Below are 19,362 nucleotides of genomic sequence, written 5' to 3'. Positions count from 1 at the left end.
GGCTATCAAAATTTGAACTCCTGATAAGACGGACAGGGCAGATGGGTCTGGCTCAGGTATTGGAAATAACAATCAAAAGCTAAGGGTCACTAGAAATGGACCAATCGCTGATCAGGGCAAGGGAGACTGTATTCATTATTGTTTGTATGATGTCTTACAATTTATGAAGCATTTGTACATATAGTATCTCACATTATCTCATTTCATCTCACATGAAAGTATATGATGGGTTGGTATCCTCAGTCAAAAAGATGGCCGCTGGGTCCTTGAGGGTTATTTGCTGGAAATTATATCGCACATCACCTCCAGCATCACTGTCATCCACAAATTTTTCTGGTCCTACCTTGTGGACTCAAATAACGTGAATAACCCAGGGTCCTTACCTGGAGAAAGTGGAAGCCTGGTTCAGTTCGGTCCACTAGTGGAATCGGGTCAGAGGATGAGAGGCAGACCAGGCAGGCGAGGAGGGAGTCAGCTCACCTGGGGCCCAGCACACGGATGGGACGCAGGCAGTGGGAGGGATGAGATCACTGGGGTGGTCCACTCACTGCCAGAATAAAGGTTTCCCTGACATCAGACTCCCTATCATAAAGACAGATTCCAGAATGCCTGGGATTGAACTTGGACCCTGTGCTGAGGTGCCGTGATAAACAGCGTAAGTGCAGTGGCCAAGCCACTAAATTCCAGGGCCTTGAGATCAGTTGTTGACCACTCAAGACCCGTGTCCTCTACAGAGTGGAGCCGTCACGGTTAGGCAGGCTCTCTCGGTTATCTTGGGACTCAGCAGATTCTCCCAGTGCTGCGCTGGCTCCGCCTTTTTGTTTCTACTCTTTCCTGCTGGAGACGGCCTAGGGTAGTTTAGGATATCTGAAAATGTGTCTGTGAGATATTAATAAAACTTCATGAAAAATGAAAAAAAAAAACTACTAAACTACTTCTGTGACTGGGTCAGCTGGGCCTCAGTTTCTCCATACAAAATATGGGGTGGCACTTGCCATGTTAACGTCAGGAAGCTCTTGTGAGAACCAGGTATTTTGTGTTGTGGGCCAGGATAGTTCAGCTCTTCAAGGACAGCTTAAAACTTCCGGGGTTTTGGCTAAGGGACTGGGTCTCACGGGAGGTTTCTGGCTTGCATGCTTTGTAGCATCTGCGTGATACATGCCTGGTGTGTGCATCTGTGTCTGTTGTGTATGATGTGGTGAAACTGGGCCCTGGGGACCTCCAGCCCAGTGTGGCTCCAGGCATGTGTCTTGGATTACTGGTGCTCAGCGGGTGAGCAGACGACAGCATCTAGTTTTAGAGAACATGAAGAGGATTTGAATGTTTAATAAGGAAAGGATGGACAAAACATGCTACAAGAAATCCACAAAATGTCACTGGCATCGACAGGCCTGCTTCCTCCAGCTTGTGTTGACAGCATTTGCTAAATATTCTGATTAATCTGTGTCCTCATGTGACCTAGAACTTCACAATTTGAGTTTCAGTTTGTTCCTGGGACTTCATGTGTTGGCCAGTTGCAGAGAGAAACAAAGAGGACCCTACATGATTTCCTGGCCTCACATCAGAAAATGTGGCCTCATTGGCCTCCAAGAGTCACGGGGCTCTGCATACCAGCCAACGTTGCACTCAAAACACCTGTGCTTTCTTCCCTGCCTCGTCCCAGCCAACCTGACCGTACAGCCTGGAATTAGGGTTCAGTGTGAAACTCCAAAGGTCTTGGGCAATGTCACGGCCCTACCCAAGGGCCTGAAGTCCACTCCAGTGCCTGGGCCCTTCTACTCTCAGAGCCTTCTCTCAACATTGAACTCTGACACATCTGGGGAGATTGGAGGTCCTCAGTAGCAACTTTTTACGTTTACAAACCACATTAATCCAAGACTCTATTTCATATCAACTGTTTTCCCAAAAAAGGACTGAAGGTTAGCTCATATTTGCTGGTACCATCAGATGTTTCTGGCACCCATGGCTCAGGCCGCCCCCTGGCATCTAGCGGGTCTTAAAGCTGAATGGGAGTGTGGTGATGCCCAAAGGGTTACTCGACCAGCTGTCACCATTTGGCCCCAAGCAGCTATGTGAAGCTTGCAGGTCAGGAGTCCTCAAGGCCTGATGCTCCCCCGACCCCAGGGTGAGGTTGCCCTAGACAGAAGCATAGCGTCAGGCAAAGCACCAGGTGCTGGTATGAAGTCAGGTCTCTTTGTCAGCAGAGCCACTCACTTCCTGTTTCACCACCTGCTTGCTTCCACCCTCTTGCTGTGAATTGTAGGCATCTGCATTCTGAAGGGAGCCAGGAGCGGGGGCCCCCTGACCTGTCCCCCTAGTGTGGAAGAAACGGGCAAAATCCCATTGTACATGCAAAGCAGAGAAAGAAAGACTGTGCTCAAAACACATGTTTTTGGGGACAGGAAATTTCCCCAGTCATTCTCTTTTCCCCATAAAAAACAGGCTACAGCAATAGTCTAGCTATTCACTTAGCCTTGAATTAATGTGACATCATCCAAAATGACTATCAGTCTGAGGTTAAAACTTTCAAGTCCTGAAATAAAAATCTCCCCTTTCCCCCAAAATAAACATCACAGGTACTCAACTGTAGGCGTATGGGATTATAGACTTGGGGAATTGGGAGGAATCTTAGAGTTTATTTTACAGAAGAAGAGACTGTGGTCCAGAGAGGGAGGCTCTTTGTCTGAAGCCAGGATGCAGGGTCAGGGCTGGGAGCCCCCAGGATTCTTGCTGCTTCTCAGGAGCGTGGGGACATTAAAATTACCTGAGGCCATGGCTGGGCTCAGTCATGTCAACTCCCATTTGTGTGCTGCAGGCGTTTGGTCACAGACTGTGATGAGGTGATGTGAGCCTGAGGGGTTACAGTCTTTTTAGATTTCTGTGCCACTTGGGACACCCAAAGACGTTGGTTCCATCGTGGCAGGGAAAGCTCATGGTAGTGAGCTGGGTATTTAACTTTTCCTCCAAAGAACCAGAGAGAAAATGGGAAGGAAAGGCTCCATAAATGTATGCCATCTGAGCCCTTGGAGGTAAACACCAGCAAATGCCAATGACAGGCTGGCCAGGCCAGGAAAGCATACTGAGGGGGCAGGCTGTTCCTCGGATCCATGATGCTTGGGAATGACCGAGAAAGTCCTGTGAGGGAAGCGGGAAGGGGTTCTCTTCTGCCTCAAGGCCAGACTCACCCCGAGAGCATCAGAGCACGTGGGTGTTGGGAGGGTGAAGGAGTGCAGGGCAAGAGGACTTCCCTTGGCCCTGGAGGGCACCTGACCTTTTGATGGGTCATTTGACACCGGGACATGTTGTAGTGGCAGAAAAAAATGCCGTGTGAAATGCTCTGTTTTTTTCTGTTCATTTTTCTTTTTTATTGTAGTTACTAAGTAATGTGGGTAAAAGTGTCCCTCTGCATCCAGGCTCAGGGATAATGAAACTTGTGTATGAGAAATAGACAGGGGTTTTAGTCACGTATATTACTGGCAAAAACACAAGTAAAAAAAATCAGAATTTTTCTATATGGAGGAGACTGCATCCCCAAATCGCCAGTCACAAATTGCTGCATCTAAATTCCCAGCAGCCTCGGAGGAGTCCGGCTGAGAGGCTGCGGCCTGACAGCCTGACTTGGCCTTTTACCACCAGTCTGGGTGCCCAGCACCCCAGAGCTCTCAGTCACCCTCCTACGGCCCCTCCCTGCAACCCTGTGCACTCCGCTCCCCCGGAGCTCCCATCAGGTCCTTGCTCTTCTCCTGCAGGGCTGCATCCTACCACTGGCTTCTTAGTGGGGATGCAGGCAAAGCCCTGACTTAGGCCAGGCAGAGAGGAGAAAGCCTTTGAACAGGCAGGCCCACCTGTGTCCCTGAGGCCACTGCGTGTGGGCAGGCCCGTCTCTGCTGCTATCAGGCCCACGAGTCTGAGACTTGGGTCCCATTTCCCCCAGTTTAGCACTTTTAACTGAACCTTGTGAATTCTTGAGAATGACTGTCTCCAGGGATGTGTCTACACCTCCTGGGCCTCCTGTGAGCCGGAAAATGGAGGCCTTTGTTCCAGAAGGATTGCACTTGCATTCCTGTGATTGCTTTGTTGCCTAGAGCAGCAGGGCCTCAGCTCAGCCTTGAGGTACCAGGAGTGTCCTAGTCATCCTGATATGTGTCCTAGGTCTTTGCATCGGGTGTGGCATATACTTGAAGAGGAGAGAGGGGACCAGGGCAGCAGGCCCCAGATGGCTGGTGCTTTCAGACTCCTTGGAGTTCCCTTTCCACATGGAACAGAAAACCTGCCCAGAGACACAGACAATGAGCAGGGCTCTCCAGGTTGAGGGACAGGCAGGCTGGCAGACCAGAGTGCCTGTACACAGTAGGGGCCTGATTTATACTTGTTGAATGGAAGAAGGGATGGTGAGGCAGCAGAGGGGCACCCCTGGATTCCAGAGAGTTCTGCCCAGACACAGGCTACCCTACCCATGGAGGCCAGGCCTTCTGGTGCATAACGTCGCCCAGAGGCTGGTGTTTAACCATCTCTGATGGCCCATCCACCTCAAGATTTTTCAACTCCTGTGCGCGAGAAACTTAAGATTTGGTCATGTTGCTTTTCTGTTCAAAAATCTTTGCTGGCTCCCCGGTATTTTCAGTGGTGTTTCCTAGTTATTAAAAATTAGTTTCGGTGATCATGCTTCCCTCTTGAGAATTCACAACACGCATTAGCATACTTAAGGGCCCTGAGAGGACCTGCGGGGAAGAAATTGGTTTCCCAAGCTCAACCATGGAACACCAAGGTCTGTCTTTTGTTTGCTTAACATCTATTAGCACACAGCAGAGTACAGGGCATGTTTTGATAACATTAACCAATAACATAAAAGCCAGATGAATTAGTCTTACACCCAGGAGATTATGGCATCTGGCCTCGACCTAAGGCTCTCCCCGTCTCACCACCATGGCGCTCCTCTCTCCTCACCCCATGCATCCCCTTCAGACAGGCATGCTGTCTGTCATGGGCTGAATTATGTCTCCCTAAAATTCATGTGTTGAAGTCCTAACCCTCAGGACCTCAGAATCTGACTGTATTTGGAGTATTTAAATTACCTTTAAAGAGGTAATTAAATTAAAATGTGGCTGCTTGGGTGGGCTCTTAAATCCAGTCTGGCTGGTGTCCTTATAAGAAGAGGAGATTAGGACATACAGAGAGACAGCAGACACAGTAAGATGAATCACAGGAGGACACAGCAAGAAGGCAGCCGTCTGCAAGTCAAGGAGAGAGGCCTCAGAAGACACCAACCCTGCCAACACCTTGATCCCAGACCTCCAGCCTCTAGAGCCGTGAGAGAGAAATTTCTGTCATGGAAGCCCCCAGTCTGGGGTTTGTGTGATGGCTGCCCAAGCAGACTAATTCACGGTGCTCCCCACTGCTTCCGAAATGTACCACAATAGGTCCGTGTTCCCAGCCACCATTTGGCTTCTCCACTCTTCCTCCTGGATGCCATTCCCCCATCTCTTTCAGGGCTCTGCCACTGCATTTCTTTTAGCAACAGACAAAACCAAAATAAAATAAAACTCTGCTCGTCTTTAAGGGCCTCACCCAAATGCCTCCTTGCCCGATAAGCTCACCCTGGCCCATTCATGGCAATGAGTCCCTCTCTTCTGTGCTCCCAGAGCTGGTGGAAACTTCCGTTCAGCCTTTCTCTCACTCCGCTTTCTGCTGAGGTGAGTCGAGCATGTCTATTCCTCCCCCCATATTGTTGGATTTCTGGGAGTAGAAACGTGTCCCATGTCCCCATACCCAGCACTTAACAGGTGTTCCAAGGTTATTTTCTGGATGGAACTGAAACCACGTCTCGGCATCCACCAGGTCAAGAGGAAAGTGAGCACCTGCTGTCTGCCTGGCATATTCCTGCTCTTGGATGCTGGGACCACAGCCACAGTCTCTGCTCCATCCCAGGAGGGAGGGGAGGCTGCAGCATCGGAGGTGGGCCTTGAAGGACACGTAGGAGCTGAAGTCATGCCTCTGTGGAGAGAAGGAGCGGATGCTACTTTAGCTGAGTTTCCAAATAATTTCATGCCTTTTGGCTCATACGCACAGGACCCCTGTGCCTGGCACACAGGAGGGACTCTGTAACCATGATGAAGGTGAGGACGGGCCATATGCCAGCACATCAGGCTCTCGGGCCCTGCTCCCTGGGGAGGTTCCTTCCAGTGACCCCACTGGACCCGGAAGGCCCAGGAGATGGCACAGCAGCCAAAGCCAGGACCTTCCTCAGGAAGCCTGCTTGGGGCAGCACGTGTGCCGGACCACCATGCCAAGTCACGGCCTCACATAGGGGTTGCCAAGCATGGCAGCAGGGCTCACATCTCCAGGCCCCGCGGTCTTGGGGAGAAATGCCCTGTGGAAGGAGAGCTTTGACACCCTCCACTCTGATCTGAACACAGGTTTTTAATTTCCCTGTAATTTGCCCTTTCTCCCTCTCCCCGGCTGGCTTCCCTGTCATTTCATTTCCTGCACTATTCTCATCTTACAGCAGAGGTGAAGAGAGTTGACCTCTCTTTGCCCCAAAGCTGAATAAAATACAGAACAGATTTTTGTGAATAAAAATAGGCTCGAATACCACCAGCCAGTCACTCGGGGCTCCGCTCGGCCCATCTGGCCTTGCTCTCTCTCCCACCCACTGGCCCACAGGGCAAGGCCGCACAGAGAGCGGGTGCTGGGTCTCTGGACCAGGGCCCGAGGGGACCACTGGCAGGAAGGAGGGCAGGACAGCACCGGAGCGAGGGCAGGAAGGTGGAGGGGGTGGGAGCGGTTGACCAGCTTCATCCTCTCCCGTGAGGGACGGCTGGGAGGGTGGAAACCTCCTCGTGCGTTGCCCTTGCCAGGGGACCAAGGAGGAAAGATCAAAATGTCATCACCTGGCGGGAAAGAAATTTCTGTCTGGAACATTTGGGACAATTCCAAGAAGGATGCAACTGGAGCCCCTACGAGCAGAGTAGAAAAGATTGTGGCTTCAGAGCCAGACAGCAGACCGCACGTCTGCCTGGTCCTCATTCTTTTGCGGTTGGCTGTGTTATCTTAGACGAGGAACTTAATCTCTGTGAGCCTCAGTTTCCTCATCTGTAAAATGGAGAAGACAATAATGTAGATTCTGTAGGTCGGCTGGGAGAATTAAACAAAACAGCACAGCACATGGAAAGTGCTTGGCACATCAAAGGTGAACCCTGATCTACTTGTATCCTTCGTGTCATTCAGGTCTCAGATCATAGGTCAGAGGGTCAGAGGGTCCGTTTCTGATACCCCATCCCCGAGTCTAATGCAGTCACCCAGCTCTGGTCCACTGAGTGCCCTGTTCTCTGCAAAGCATGGACGTGTCTTTGTTTCTTTGTTTATAAGCCTGCTGTCTGGCCCCTCCTAGAAGGAAAACCCGTGAGAGTGGGGATCCAACGCCCAACCTGCCCAGAGCCAGGCGGTTCATTCGAAGGTGGCCTCTGTTGGCTGTGCACCTGCTCTGCTGTGCGAACTTAAGGGTTGGCTCAGGCCCTAGTGCTCCTTGTCCACGTCTCTGTGGGTGCCCCTCAGCAGGTCCCACTGCTCCTGCGCTCTGTGTACAGTGAGGCAGGATCCCTTCCATCCTCCGGCCTCAGAATTTAATTCCCTAGAGATGGCCACTTCCCTCTTCCCAGCTTCCAATCCCTTTCCCACTAAGACAAAACTACATAAACGCCCTTGTGGACGTGGCTTTCAAGAGGTAAGCTTATCTCACCTGACCATGTCTCCTCTTGCTCTGAAACACAGAGAGATGTCCACAGGGTATTGGCTCCAAATGAAATGACCAAAGTCTGTATTAGCTTCCTTTTGCTGCTGTAACAAATCACCACAGTGTGATGACTTAAAACAGCCCGCGTTGGTTATCTTACAGGGTTTGTAGAAGGACACTGGGCTAGAATTAAGGTGTTGGAGGGCTGTGTTCCATTCCTGAGGCTCTAGAGGTGAATGAATTCCCCTGTGTTTTCCACCTTCTAGGGGCAGTCCTCCTTCGTAGCCTCATGGCCCCAGCATTGCCTCTCTCTGACCTGCTCACAAGGAAGCGACATCCTCTTGGAAGCAGACAAGTAAACCAAGAAATGCAGTCCTATCTGGTAAGTGAGGAGTGGGTTGGGCAGGGAGCAGGGTGCGAGTGTGCAAGGCGGGGAGGCCCCCCAGGGGATGGTACCCAAGCCAGCGCTTGGCTTCCCTCCTCTACTAAGCTGTGGAAAAACTCGGAGGCAGGACTGAACCTAACTCATCCCCTTCCTTCTTTCGAAGCTGAGTTCACTGCTTTGTGCCTGGTAGACACCCAATAAATACCACCTGCAGTGAACTGGTTCAACTCTTTTAGAGTCATTTTTCTCTTTGGGGCCACAGTTTCGGAACTGTGATGTGATGGGAAATCAGGGACTGAGCCAGCATCCTGGGGCAGAGCCCTGGCCGAGGGTTTGAAGGATTTTCTTCTTTACTATACATTTTCCTCCCATCAGAGGTGAGTATCAGGATTGAAGCTGGAAGCTCCACGTCCAGTTGTGGGGCCTCACCAGGAATCTCCCCAGACATCAGGGAACCGGATTTGAGACCCTGCCCTTGGTTTCAAGCAGGACTTTAGGATCACGGGGTGGGGGTGTGTGTGGTTTGATCAGTGAGGGATGGCTCGTCCTTTGAATTTCTTCATAAAGTCACATGCTAGGAGCAAGGGGGATGAAACTGAGCAAGTGAAATACTTGGCAGAGTGTCAAGAAGGACTTTCTGGGCAGATCTATTGGCTGTGCCCCAGAGGGAGGGGCTGCTGCCAGAGTCGGGGGATGCCTGGGAGATTCTGGTCTCCAGTCAAAAAGTTCCCCTTGCAGTGCCTGCCCGGTAAGGCCCCTTGGCTGTGAGCAACTTCTGCCCTCTGGCCTCAGATTGTTCTCCTTCATTCTTACCTTCTTCTTCTTCACTCAGAGCTTCAGAATGGGGACCCCACACAGTTCTAGGACCCATAGGCTGCAGGGGAAAGCTGATCACAGGGATGTCTGAAGCCAGAAATCCTGGCAGAGCAGGCTAAGGACAGGGCTGAACTCTCAGGGGGACTCACACAGACCAAGTGAGGCTGAATGGAGAATCAAGGTTGCCTCGGTACTTCCCCTGGGCCATCATCTCCCTCCTAGACTGGAGAAGCTCAGCATCCTTAGCCCCTCCTAAGCTCTTGCCAGGACCTGGAATGTACAGGGGTGACAATGCATTAGACTTTATCCTGCATTCTTTCGAGGGCCATTCTCCAGGCCACGCTTCAAACCAGGCCTGGCAACCAATTAGTGGGTGGTGAAATCAACATAGTGGATGGAGACCCACCTAGCATTAAGAAAAAAAAAAAACCACATAGAATCAAGCACAGTTGAAAATATCCTAGTGTATCTGAGGAATAAATGTATTACTCTGTGAAAATTTTTTTCAGTTTTGTGTATGGTATATAGTATACTAAATGTGGGTTGCAAAGTGCAATGTATTTCTTAATGCGGGTCAAGTAAAAATAGAGCATCTCAGGAATCACTGGGGGATCCAGTGACCCCTGGCGGGAGAAGCTGCAGGTCTGGCCAGGCAACTTCATGAACTGTAAATAAAGATGCATAAACCATCCAAAATGTTCCTTCCCGGAGACCTTGGGTGGGGGTGGGGGTCAGTGGAGGAGCATTGGCTGGGAGTAGGGAGGCTGGGGTTCTGAACCTGGATCTGTCGAGTACTCCCTGTGAGCCATGGGTGCGTTGCTAACCCCTCTTCCAACCTCAGTTTTCTCCCCTCTCAAATGGGGAGGTTCCATTGTGTCTGTGTGAACTGCTGCCCTCTGGTGGTGAACTCTAAGATTGCTGATTGGCGTGGAGCTGTCCATATTCTAGGTGAGCCTCACTCCCAGGTGGAGTGTATAGAAACCCACACATGTGTTGAGTTCTCCGCAAAGGCCCCAGCTGCTCAAATACCCTGCCTGTTGAAATACTCTCATGCGATAGTGTACAGTACAGATCTTTCACTCAAAGATCCATTTGTCCATGAATATTGAATAACCTTCCAAAGTGTGTGAAGTTTAGCTATGGGAGACTTCAGGCCATGGGATCAAGATAGCAGCCTTTACCAGCCTGGTCAGCTGCTGGCTTTTCACAGTGTGGGAATTCATTGTGGGGCACTGCCTGGCATAACCAGGCTGAAGGTCAACATTTCTGGGGTGGAAGCCGTGAGGACCCTGAGTCCTAAGATGGTGATGTATCTTCTTGACCTTTGCCCACAGCTGGCCTCCTTCCCTGCAGGCATCTTTACCAAACATCAGCTGCCAGGGCCAAGGGCCGAGGCTTCCTCTCAGGGGAAATACCAGGTAGCCAAAGGTGTGAAGGGATCCACCTGCTTTGGATCTCTTTGGATCTCTGCTTAGCTGTATGCCAGGCATCCAGATGTGCCTACTAGGCCTGAACGTATTTTTTTGAAGCTGCTGAGAGTGGGATCAAACATTTAGAACGTGGAGTTTATTTGTCTTGCCACTTTCTTCAACTTCTTTTTTCGATGGTATCAGCACCTATTTGCATCTCCAGTTAAGGCTCTAATTAAATTCCCTTTAGTCTTTGACCCAACCTCTTGCAAGAGAAGTGATTTTCCAAAAAATTTCTTACTTAAACAGCATGCTGCATTGTTCTGAGATTTATGTCTAGTGAAGTAAAAGAGGACTGAATGTTCCTGGCATTGTCTCTGGATTTAAAAAGGTCAATTGCTGGCATGAGTAAGGCATCTTCACATCCCCCAAAGCAAATATCTTGGATCATTGCATTCAACAGGTGCTTAATACTTGTTTGTGAAAAGGTTAGAGGAATGAATGGGTGGAATCACAGCAATGGCACTTCAGATGAAGCTTCCGAGCTCTGAAGCCACAGTGCAAACCCCACTGTTACACAACAGGACAGTGACCTGGAGCCAAGTCAGGGTACTTTATCCACAAGGTTGAAAGACCCAAGCAAACATTTGACAAAATGGAGTTAAACACTTTGCAAAACAATCGTTTAGAGTATTAGACCACTGTCTTATGGGGGGTCTGAAGGACCTGAAGTAGGAGTGTTTTATTTTTAAACAATTCACTTCCCTTCTGACTTCAGGAATCCCCAGGATGGCTTGGTTTTGAGGACATTACCGGTCAACCGCAGCCAAGAAGTGATTAGCAAGTGCCTGCTCCACAGACACGGTCTGACTTCTGGGCTGAGTTCAAAGCAGAGTTCTTAGTTTAATAATAATACAGGATTAGCTTTCCTTTACAACTTCCCATGCTGGATCTATTTTGAAAAAAACACTGCAATGTCCATGGAACTTTGGGGGCACAGTGAAGACTTGGAGAAAACATTTAGTGCATATTTGCATTCTTGTTCACATCCTCTCATAATGAATCATGGAGAAATAACCCTCCCTTAATTCTCTTGGTGGAAAATGGTGGTTATTTCTAATGGGATGAACAAAGCAGGTCTTGAGCTCCTCCCATCACCAGTGTGCTGAAAGGTGGTTCCAGAGCTCACGAGTGATACAGGCTTGCGTTCACTTATTGCCATGTCATTTAAAGGAATCTGATTAAAAGTTTGGAAGAAATGCTAGAATTCTACAGAATAATTGTCCAAAGCTGTGGACAAGTACTGATGGTAGCATGTGAGAAGATTTTAGCCCAGATACGGGTGAATATTTTCATTTCAATGGCATATATTTATTTTAACACATATTTAAAAGATATATAACTAACACATCTGTGAGTTCTTGACTATTTTAGGAAAAGACTAAAGAAGCTATTTAAGTGAAAACCAAAAAAGAAAGGAAAGCGTGTTAGTTTAAAGAAAACTAATAATAGTGAAAATTGTGAGGCTGGTACCTAAACAATGAAGTTTTCTGAACAGATTCAAAGCAAGCATTAAATGTTTGTAGTGTTGGGCTTCCCTGGTGGCACAGTGGTTGAGAGTCCGCCTGCCGATGCAGGGGACACGGGTTTGTGCTCCAGTCCGGGAAGATCCCACATGCTGCGGAGCGGCTAGGCCCGTGAGCCATGGCCACTGAGCCTGCACATCCGGAGCCTGTTCTCCGCAACGGGAGAGGCCACAACAGTGAGAGGCCTGTGTACCACAAAAAAAAAAAAATTTTTTTTTGTAGTGTTACTAGAAGCAGTACACAGATGCGGGAGTCTTGTTTGGAACAAGTATTCAGGACTTGGGGGAAGGCTCAGGTACCGTGGATGTGCTTGGAAGGAAGCCTTCAGGGCACAGCCAGTCTTTTTGGTTGTGGGGAACACTTGGCTCCAGGATCTTTCTAGAACGAATCTCTGTGAGTCCATCAGTGAAGACCCCCAGCAGGCAGTGACGTCTGTTCAGGAAAGCAGACCTTCTCTCAGACTGAGCCTGGATCTCAGAGGGAAGCTGATAGCTCCAAAAGCCTTCCCCTCTGCCCACCTGCTGGGGACGTCATTGCCTGGCCCTTGGAGAACCTTCCACCAGGGCTATCACACCTCACAGTGCATCAGAGTGGAGCCCAAACTAACAGGTGTACCTTCTACTCACCACCTGGCCATGCAGGCTGGCATGTGAGTCCACTGCATCTCCTTCAGGATAAAGACAACAAGGGGAATGGGCTCTTGTCTTTAATCACTTTTCTGAGTCTTTGCTGATAGGGGGTGGGTGTCCTGGGCAGGGTGCTTAAGAGGACGACTTAACTGTCGAGGCGTCTTTTCTGTGGAACCTCAGTCGTGACTGGAGAATCCACTCCTGAGGCTGGTTTTCTCAGAGAAGGAACTCAAAAAGTGCCCAGAGCTGGTGCTGGGGATGCCATTTGGTGGTCTGGGAGTTGCTGATTGCTTTCTCTGTCACAAAGCCTTTGATTTCCACCGGCTCATGTGTACACATGTGGGTATTCTTGGTGGCCTGACCATTGAGCATAATTAAAAGAAATGATTGGCTTTCTCTTGATGCAAACATCTGGTTTTACTTGAAACAAGATGACTTAGCTGTTTCAGAAACATTCTTGTAACCCTGGATTCACATTTTCTTCTTAAAATATATATTTTCTCTGTTAGGGCAGCATGTTAATGTAAACACTCCGTGTAACTGACAACCGACAGTTTCAGAGCGTGTGGGGCTCCAAGCACTGGAGGAACCGCAAGAATGATTGCGTTTTTGATTTGATCACTGGAAATCTGTTTCAACAGTCACTCTGATTTAAACAATTACTCTGATTTATACTCCAAACGCTGTAATTTGCAGAAAACGTAACCATGTGAGGACATTTTTCTAGAGTATGTCTTGGCAACTTTGTTTTGTTGTGATGTCATTCCTTCAGCTTCAAGGAAGTGCTAAGGGAATCCAAGACAGAAAACGGGGCCTTTTCTTTCTGATGGGCTTTCTGGCCACCAGGGGGAATATTCTCAAGTCTTACCACTCCCGGCCCCTGAGGCCAGCTCTGCCTGGATGGCTAAGAATGCCATCCAGGACAGGAGGAGACCCCAGGTTTCCTGAAGGTCAAAGAGTTAAGGACCAGGAGTAGGGTGATTGGTTGTGTAGCCACTCCCACCATCTACGGTTAAGGAGAGCAGGTGGGAAACCTCTTCTTGCACCAAAGCCCAGGTTGGCAGAGCTAGAATCTGACGACAGGAGGTTTAATCCCTTCATTGCCCAGAAAGGAAGATCCAGAGAGGGAAAGAACACCACCCAGGTTCTAGAGCAAGTGTCAGAGCCAAGGGAAGAGCCAGGTCCTTGGGTTTCTGATTCATTGCAAGATTGAATTGTAGTCATGGAATGGCACGTTGGTTCCATTTTGTGTATGGAGACTGTGTCTCAGCAAAATGAGAATACAATTGTCATAAATCAAAAAAAAAAATTAAGCAGTCCATGTTTTGTAGGGTACAGCTTCAGAGAGCTAGTACCCAAAGTATTAGCTCTGTTTATCCACCCCACCCCACATGCACCTCTCCCGCAATACCACAGCCAACTACCACAGCTGGTCTGTGCTGCTGGAGAAGGAGCCATGGAGGGCAATTCCCTGTAGCCTTGCTCTGCCTGCTGGCTCGGTGACAGCTCAACCGCCATAGGCACTGAAGGTGCTTGTTATATGAGGTAGCATCATGCCTATGGGGATGGCACCAAGACCCTTGATGGTGGTGGGGTGCCCAGCCTCTCTAACTGCATCTTCCTAGACCATCTGCTATGGATTAAATGTTTTGTCTCCTCCAAATTCATATTTTGAATCCTCAGTGTAATAGTATTTGGAGGTGGGGCCTTTGGGAGGTAATTAGGTTCAGATGAGGTCATGAGAGTAGGGCCCCCACAGTGGGATTAGTGCCCTTATAAGAAGTTGAAGAGACCCGATGCCTGTCACCCTCCTCCCCCCATGCCACCCCTTCTCTCCTCCACGTGAGGATATAGGAAGAAGGCAGCTGCTTGCAAACCAGGACCGTCACCAGAACCTGACGAGGCTGGCACCCTGATCTCAGACTTCCTGTTTCTAGAACTGTAAGAAATAAATTTCTGTTGTTTAAGCCACCCAGTTTATGGTATTTTGTTATAGCAGCCTGAGCTAGGACACCATCTGTCTCCAACCTAGCCCTAGCCCAAGAAGTAGACGGTTCTCTTTAAAGTTCATCTCCTTGATAGCTATAGGCTTAGTTTTTCAGTAACTCCTTAAAATCACTCAGGTGGCTCTTATCGCTGAGGAGCTGTAGGATATGACAAGTTCCGTCTCCACCTAGAATCTGCTGTGTGATCAAGAAGGGGTCTGATCCTTGGCCATGCCCCAGTGTCCTCTCAGTTAAATGAGGGATCAGACCACCAAGTGCTGAAGTCTCTTCCAGCTCCGCTACTCTTTGTATCTGTGACTCTATCATTTTGTTTATATGTTTTTCTTATTTAAACAGTGATACAGGCTAATGGTGGACAGTTTTTCCCACTTGAACCGCATACCCTTTGAGGTGTGAAGTTCATCATGTGTGTCACCCCTCCCACAGAGCCTGGAATGGGGACCTTCAGCCAAAGGCATGCTCACAGCCTGCCACTCCTCTTGGGACTGTCCTGATGACACTACCAAAGACTGTTGTGTGCTTCTGAACTATGTTGGTGTATGTAGCTCTTGCACAATGAATGGGAGCCTACAAATACTCAGTTCCTAGTACAAGAGTCAGAGCACAGCTGGATCTCAAAGATGGTTTGCTAAACAGCCCTGGATTGGCTGTTTGACCAATATGTCCTGCAGTAATAAGTTTATCCATGCTAACCACACTGATGAAAGAAATTGTTCTTTCTTTATTTTCCTAAAACTGATCTGATATTCCACATGAGCTCCCACACACAGGGTGGTGAAAGAAGAAATAAAACTAAATTTTGGTCCAATTGAATAATTTCAAACCGATTCCAGCTCTCTTGTCTTCTCCTTTCTCTTACTCCATATGGCATTTGGGTGTGGGAAGAGGGAATACTATGTTCTCAGATCCCTCAGGCATTGATGATCCTCCAGTTTCTGAGGCAGTGTCCTTTGGTCTGGTCACTGCTTGCCTTGCTGTCTTTGATGGCTGAGGTCAGCAGCTGGGAAGACGTGTGACTTGACTTATCTATCCTCAGTTGCCCCGCTTGGCTGACTCAGGGTCTGCTGCGTCCTACGTCTAACTCTGACCTGAGAGGTCTCTGCAGTGGGTCATTATTCCGCCTGCCATGGTGACCCATGCAGACACTCTGGCTCCCAACGCAGTGGCCGTACAAACCCCCCTTTGAGGGCCTGTGGGAATGTCTGTGTCCCAGACACGCCACAAGGAGACTGAAAATGGCTCAGAAAAGGTAACTCAAGCTTGGTCTTCCCTTAGCTCTAGTATGCTTCACAATTAAATTTACTTTGGTGTGGTTGCTGCCATGTTGGTACAAGAATAGACTTTGAAGTGAAATTAACCCAGAGTCCCAACTGGGAACCAGGACAGAAGACCCTTCTGGCTTTTCCTCCAATTATTCAACATATTGGAGCCTCTTATCTCCCTCCCTGTCTCTTCTGCTTATTTCCCCTTCTCCTTCTAATCCCTCAGGACTGGGAAGGTGAACTCCTAGCTTTTCCTTCCTCTGTATATTATCCTCCTCCTGAATTTGACAGCAAGTCTCATGGCCTGTATACACTATAGAAAAAAATTCCATAGTCTGAATTTCTTCCATTGCTATGTGAGTCACTCTCAAATTTACACTTATCTTCTGCCTGAATCTCTATCTATCTATGTATCTGTCTGCCTGAATTGTTTTCTCAATCTTTACACTTGGATATCTAATAAGAAGCTCAACCTTAGCATAATCAACACCGTAACTGTTTGGCTGCCCTGTCCCCGTATCTGTCCCCTATTCCAAGCATTTTTAATTTTGGTGAATAGAACTGCCATCTACTCAGTTGCCCAGACCAAAAATTTTAGAGTCACTTTTGACTCTTCTTTCTCTCACATTCCCACATCTAATCCATCAGAAAATCCCATTGGCTCTAACTTCAAAATAGATATTGGACCCACAACATTTCTCATCATCTCCATGGTTACCATCAGCATCTAAGCTACCATTTCTCCCACTTGGGCCATGGCTACAGTCTCCTAACTGGGATTCCTTCTTCTATTTGTGTCCCCATAGAGCAGAGGTTCTTATCTGGGGGTGATTTTGTCCCCCTGGGGGGACATTTGGCCATGTTTAGAAATACTTTTGGTTGTCTCTACTGGAAGGTGGGGGAGTGCTACTGGCATCTAGTGGAGAGAAGCCAGGATGCTGCTAGCAGTTCTGTAAGATACAGGACAGCTCCCCACAACCAAGAATTACCTGGGGGCTTCCCTGGTGGCGCAGTGGTTAAGAATCCACCTGCTAATGCAGGGGACACGGATTTGAGCCCTGGTCCGGGAAGATCCCATGTGCCGCGGAGCAACTAAGCCCGTGCGCCACAACTACTGAGCCTGTGCACTAGAGCCTGCAAGCCACAACTACTGAGCCTGCGAGCCACAACTACTGAAGCCCACGCACATAGAACCCATGCTCCGCAACAAGAGAAACCACTGCAATGAGAGCCCGTGCACTGCAATAAAGAGTAGCCCCCGCTTGCTGCAACTAGAGAAAGCCCGCATGCAGCAACAAAGACCCAACGCAGCCAAAAATAAATAAATAAAACAAATAAATTTATTAAAAAAAATTACCTGGCTCAATATTTCAACAGTGGCAAGGCTGAAAAACCCTGCCAGTCTCCCAACATAGTAGTCAGGGTGGTCTTTCTTAAGAATAAATTAAATTGTGTCACTCCCATGCTTAAAACAGTGTGCCTTGCTAGTCTAATAAGAACTAAATTTAAATTATTTATTCCAGTTTCCAAGGCCCCATAGGACCTACCCTCTGTAGACCTCTCCTATTTCCTATTTCTCCATTCTGCTCATTTACAATCCTCCAGGAGCAATGATCCTTTGTCTTTCTCTCCAGTTTCCTGAACACATTCCTGTCTCAGGGCCTTTGCACTTACTGTTACTTCTGTGTTCTCTAGATTTTGCTTGGTTGCTATGTCATCACTCAGGTCTCAGGTTAAATGTCACCTCCTCCATCAGTCTTTCCTGACTTCCCTGAGGACCACAGGCCTTCTACCCACCCCTGCAAAACAGACAGACACATCACATTACCCAATTTTGTCTTCATCTTAGTATTTATCAATATCTAATATTGTATTACTTTAGTTTATTTGTGGTCTGTCTCTCTCCCCTAAGCTTCTTGAGGATGAGGCTATTTTTCTAGAATGGACAGAGAAGGGCTCAGTAGATATTGATGACTGCATGCCTGACTGATTGATTGTCAGTATGTTGAATAGAACCTAAAGAGATTTAGAACATCTTTTCTCTCTAGTCAGTGCCTAGCTTTCAGGCCTATTGTCTTACTGTGAAATCGTATTTCAATAATATGAGCTGAATATTAACTCTTTTTCTGTGCATTCCTGCTGTACCATTACTAGCCACCCCCATACCATTCCATCCAGCTAATATATACCTTAGCTGGTTAAGGACTAGGTCATGCTCAGGGGAATACAAAAGAGAAAAAATATTACTCTTACAAATATAAACAAAGTGTTCAATCTATTATTTAAAAAACCTCCACTTCTTCTAGGAGGCAAACCCCATCCCCCTCTTTCCTCCCAGTGGGTAACAGGATGGGCCCCAGCTGGTTGCCTTTTGCTCTGGTCTTGGTAACTGAACGTCTTTCAGTTGCTGCCTTCCCTACAGCACAAACCTAAGGCTTTACCTAAAGCTTTATCCAGCATTTCCTAAGGCTATTTCTACGTTGGTGAAAAGAATGCGCTCCCTTGCACAGTAGGAGAGGAGGCTAAAATGCAGAAGTGCTGGATTCTCAGGAGCCGTTTCAAATACTAGACTCCCTTTTGCCAGTGTAGAAGCTGCCGAGATTTCACAGACACAGGAGGTGAGGTTGTGTAGTGTGCCTTTTGTGCGTGAGTGCGTATCGTGTGCACAGATCTGCATGCATGCATCAGGTGTATATCTGTGCTTGTGACATCCCAGAGGTCACAAGATCAAAAAATGGGACAGGATGTTTTGTGTCTCGGCCCATGGAAGAGTAATGGGAAGAGTGTATTCATGTCATTCATCTAGTGTTAGCCACAGGAATTAGTAGCATTTGGCTAGGTGGCAGCTATTTACAGTTTTTTATCATTTATTTGCAAATGACCTGGGTTCAAATCCATTTAGTAGTTTGATTTGGAAAAGTTGCTTAATTCTTCAGATCCTCAGTTTTTTGATCTGTAAATTGTGGCTGATAATTCATTTACGATGGTCCAAAAAGTACCAAAGCTCAGTCTCCACCATAATAAGACATCTCTCTCCTGCCCTCCCCTTGCTGGCTAACAAACACATCTGCTGTTCTTGCCTGAAAGTTATGGCGTCTTTATTACCCAGATTGGGGGATGTGGGTGAGGGAAAAACATGGGGGCTTATAGGATGTCCACTGCAAATGGCAGGGTGCTGCTGAAGAACAGGGGCCTAGCCAGGAACGGGGAGGGGCGCAGGAGATGGAGCCTGTGCACGCTCAGTTGGGAGCCATCGTTTTCTTGCCCATTAGGGATGAGGGAAGAGAGAGGATTGGGGACATCTGTCAAGCATGTGAAACAGGTGGTAAGAGAAGGAACTAGGGAAAGACAATCTTTGAGAAGATTCTCTGTGTTAGGATGGTGATGCCACTTTGGTATTTCCTTGAGGGACTACAGTGCTGATTGAGTCGGTTCTTCTATCACTTTGATGGCTCCACAGAGTTTCCTTTGAATGTGACATCATGCTGAGACAATTCTTTCAAAAGCAGAACCAGAAAACCAGACTTTATTCAAGTT

Source organism: Hyperoodon ampullatus (assembly GCF_949752795.1).
Source record: "Hyperoodon ampullatus genome assembly, chromosome: 15".
In the NCBI taxonomy this organism is placed as follows: Eukaryota; Metazoa; Chordata; class Mammalia; order Artiodactyla; family Ziphiidae; genus Hyperoodon; species Hyperoodon ampullatus.
The sequence above is the reverse complement of the archived record's forward strand: the minus strand, read 5'-3'. Positions refer to the sequence as shown.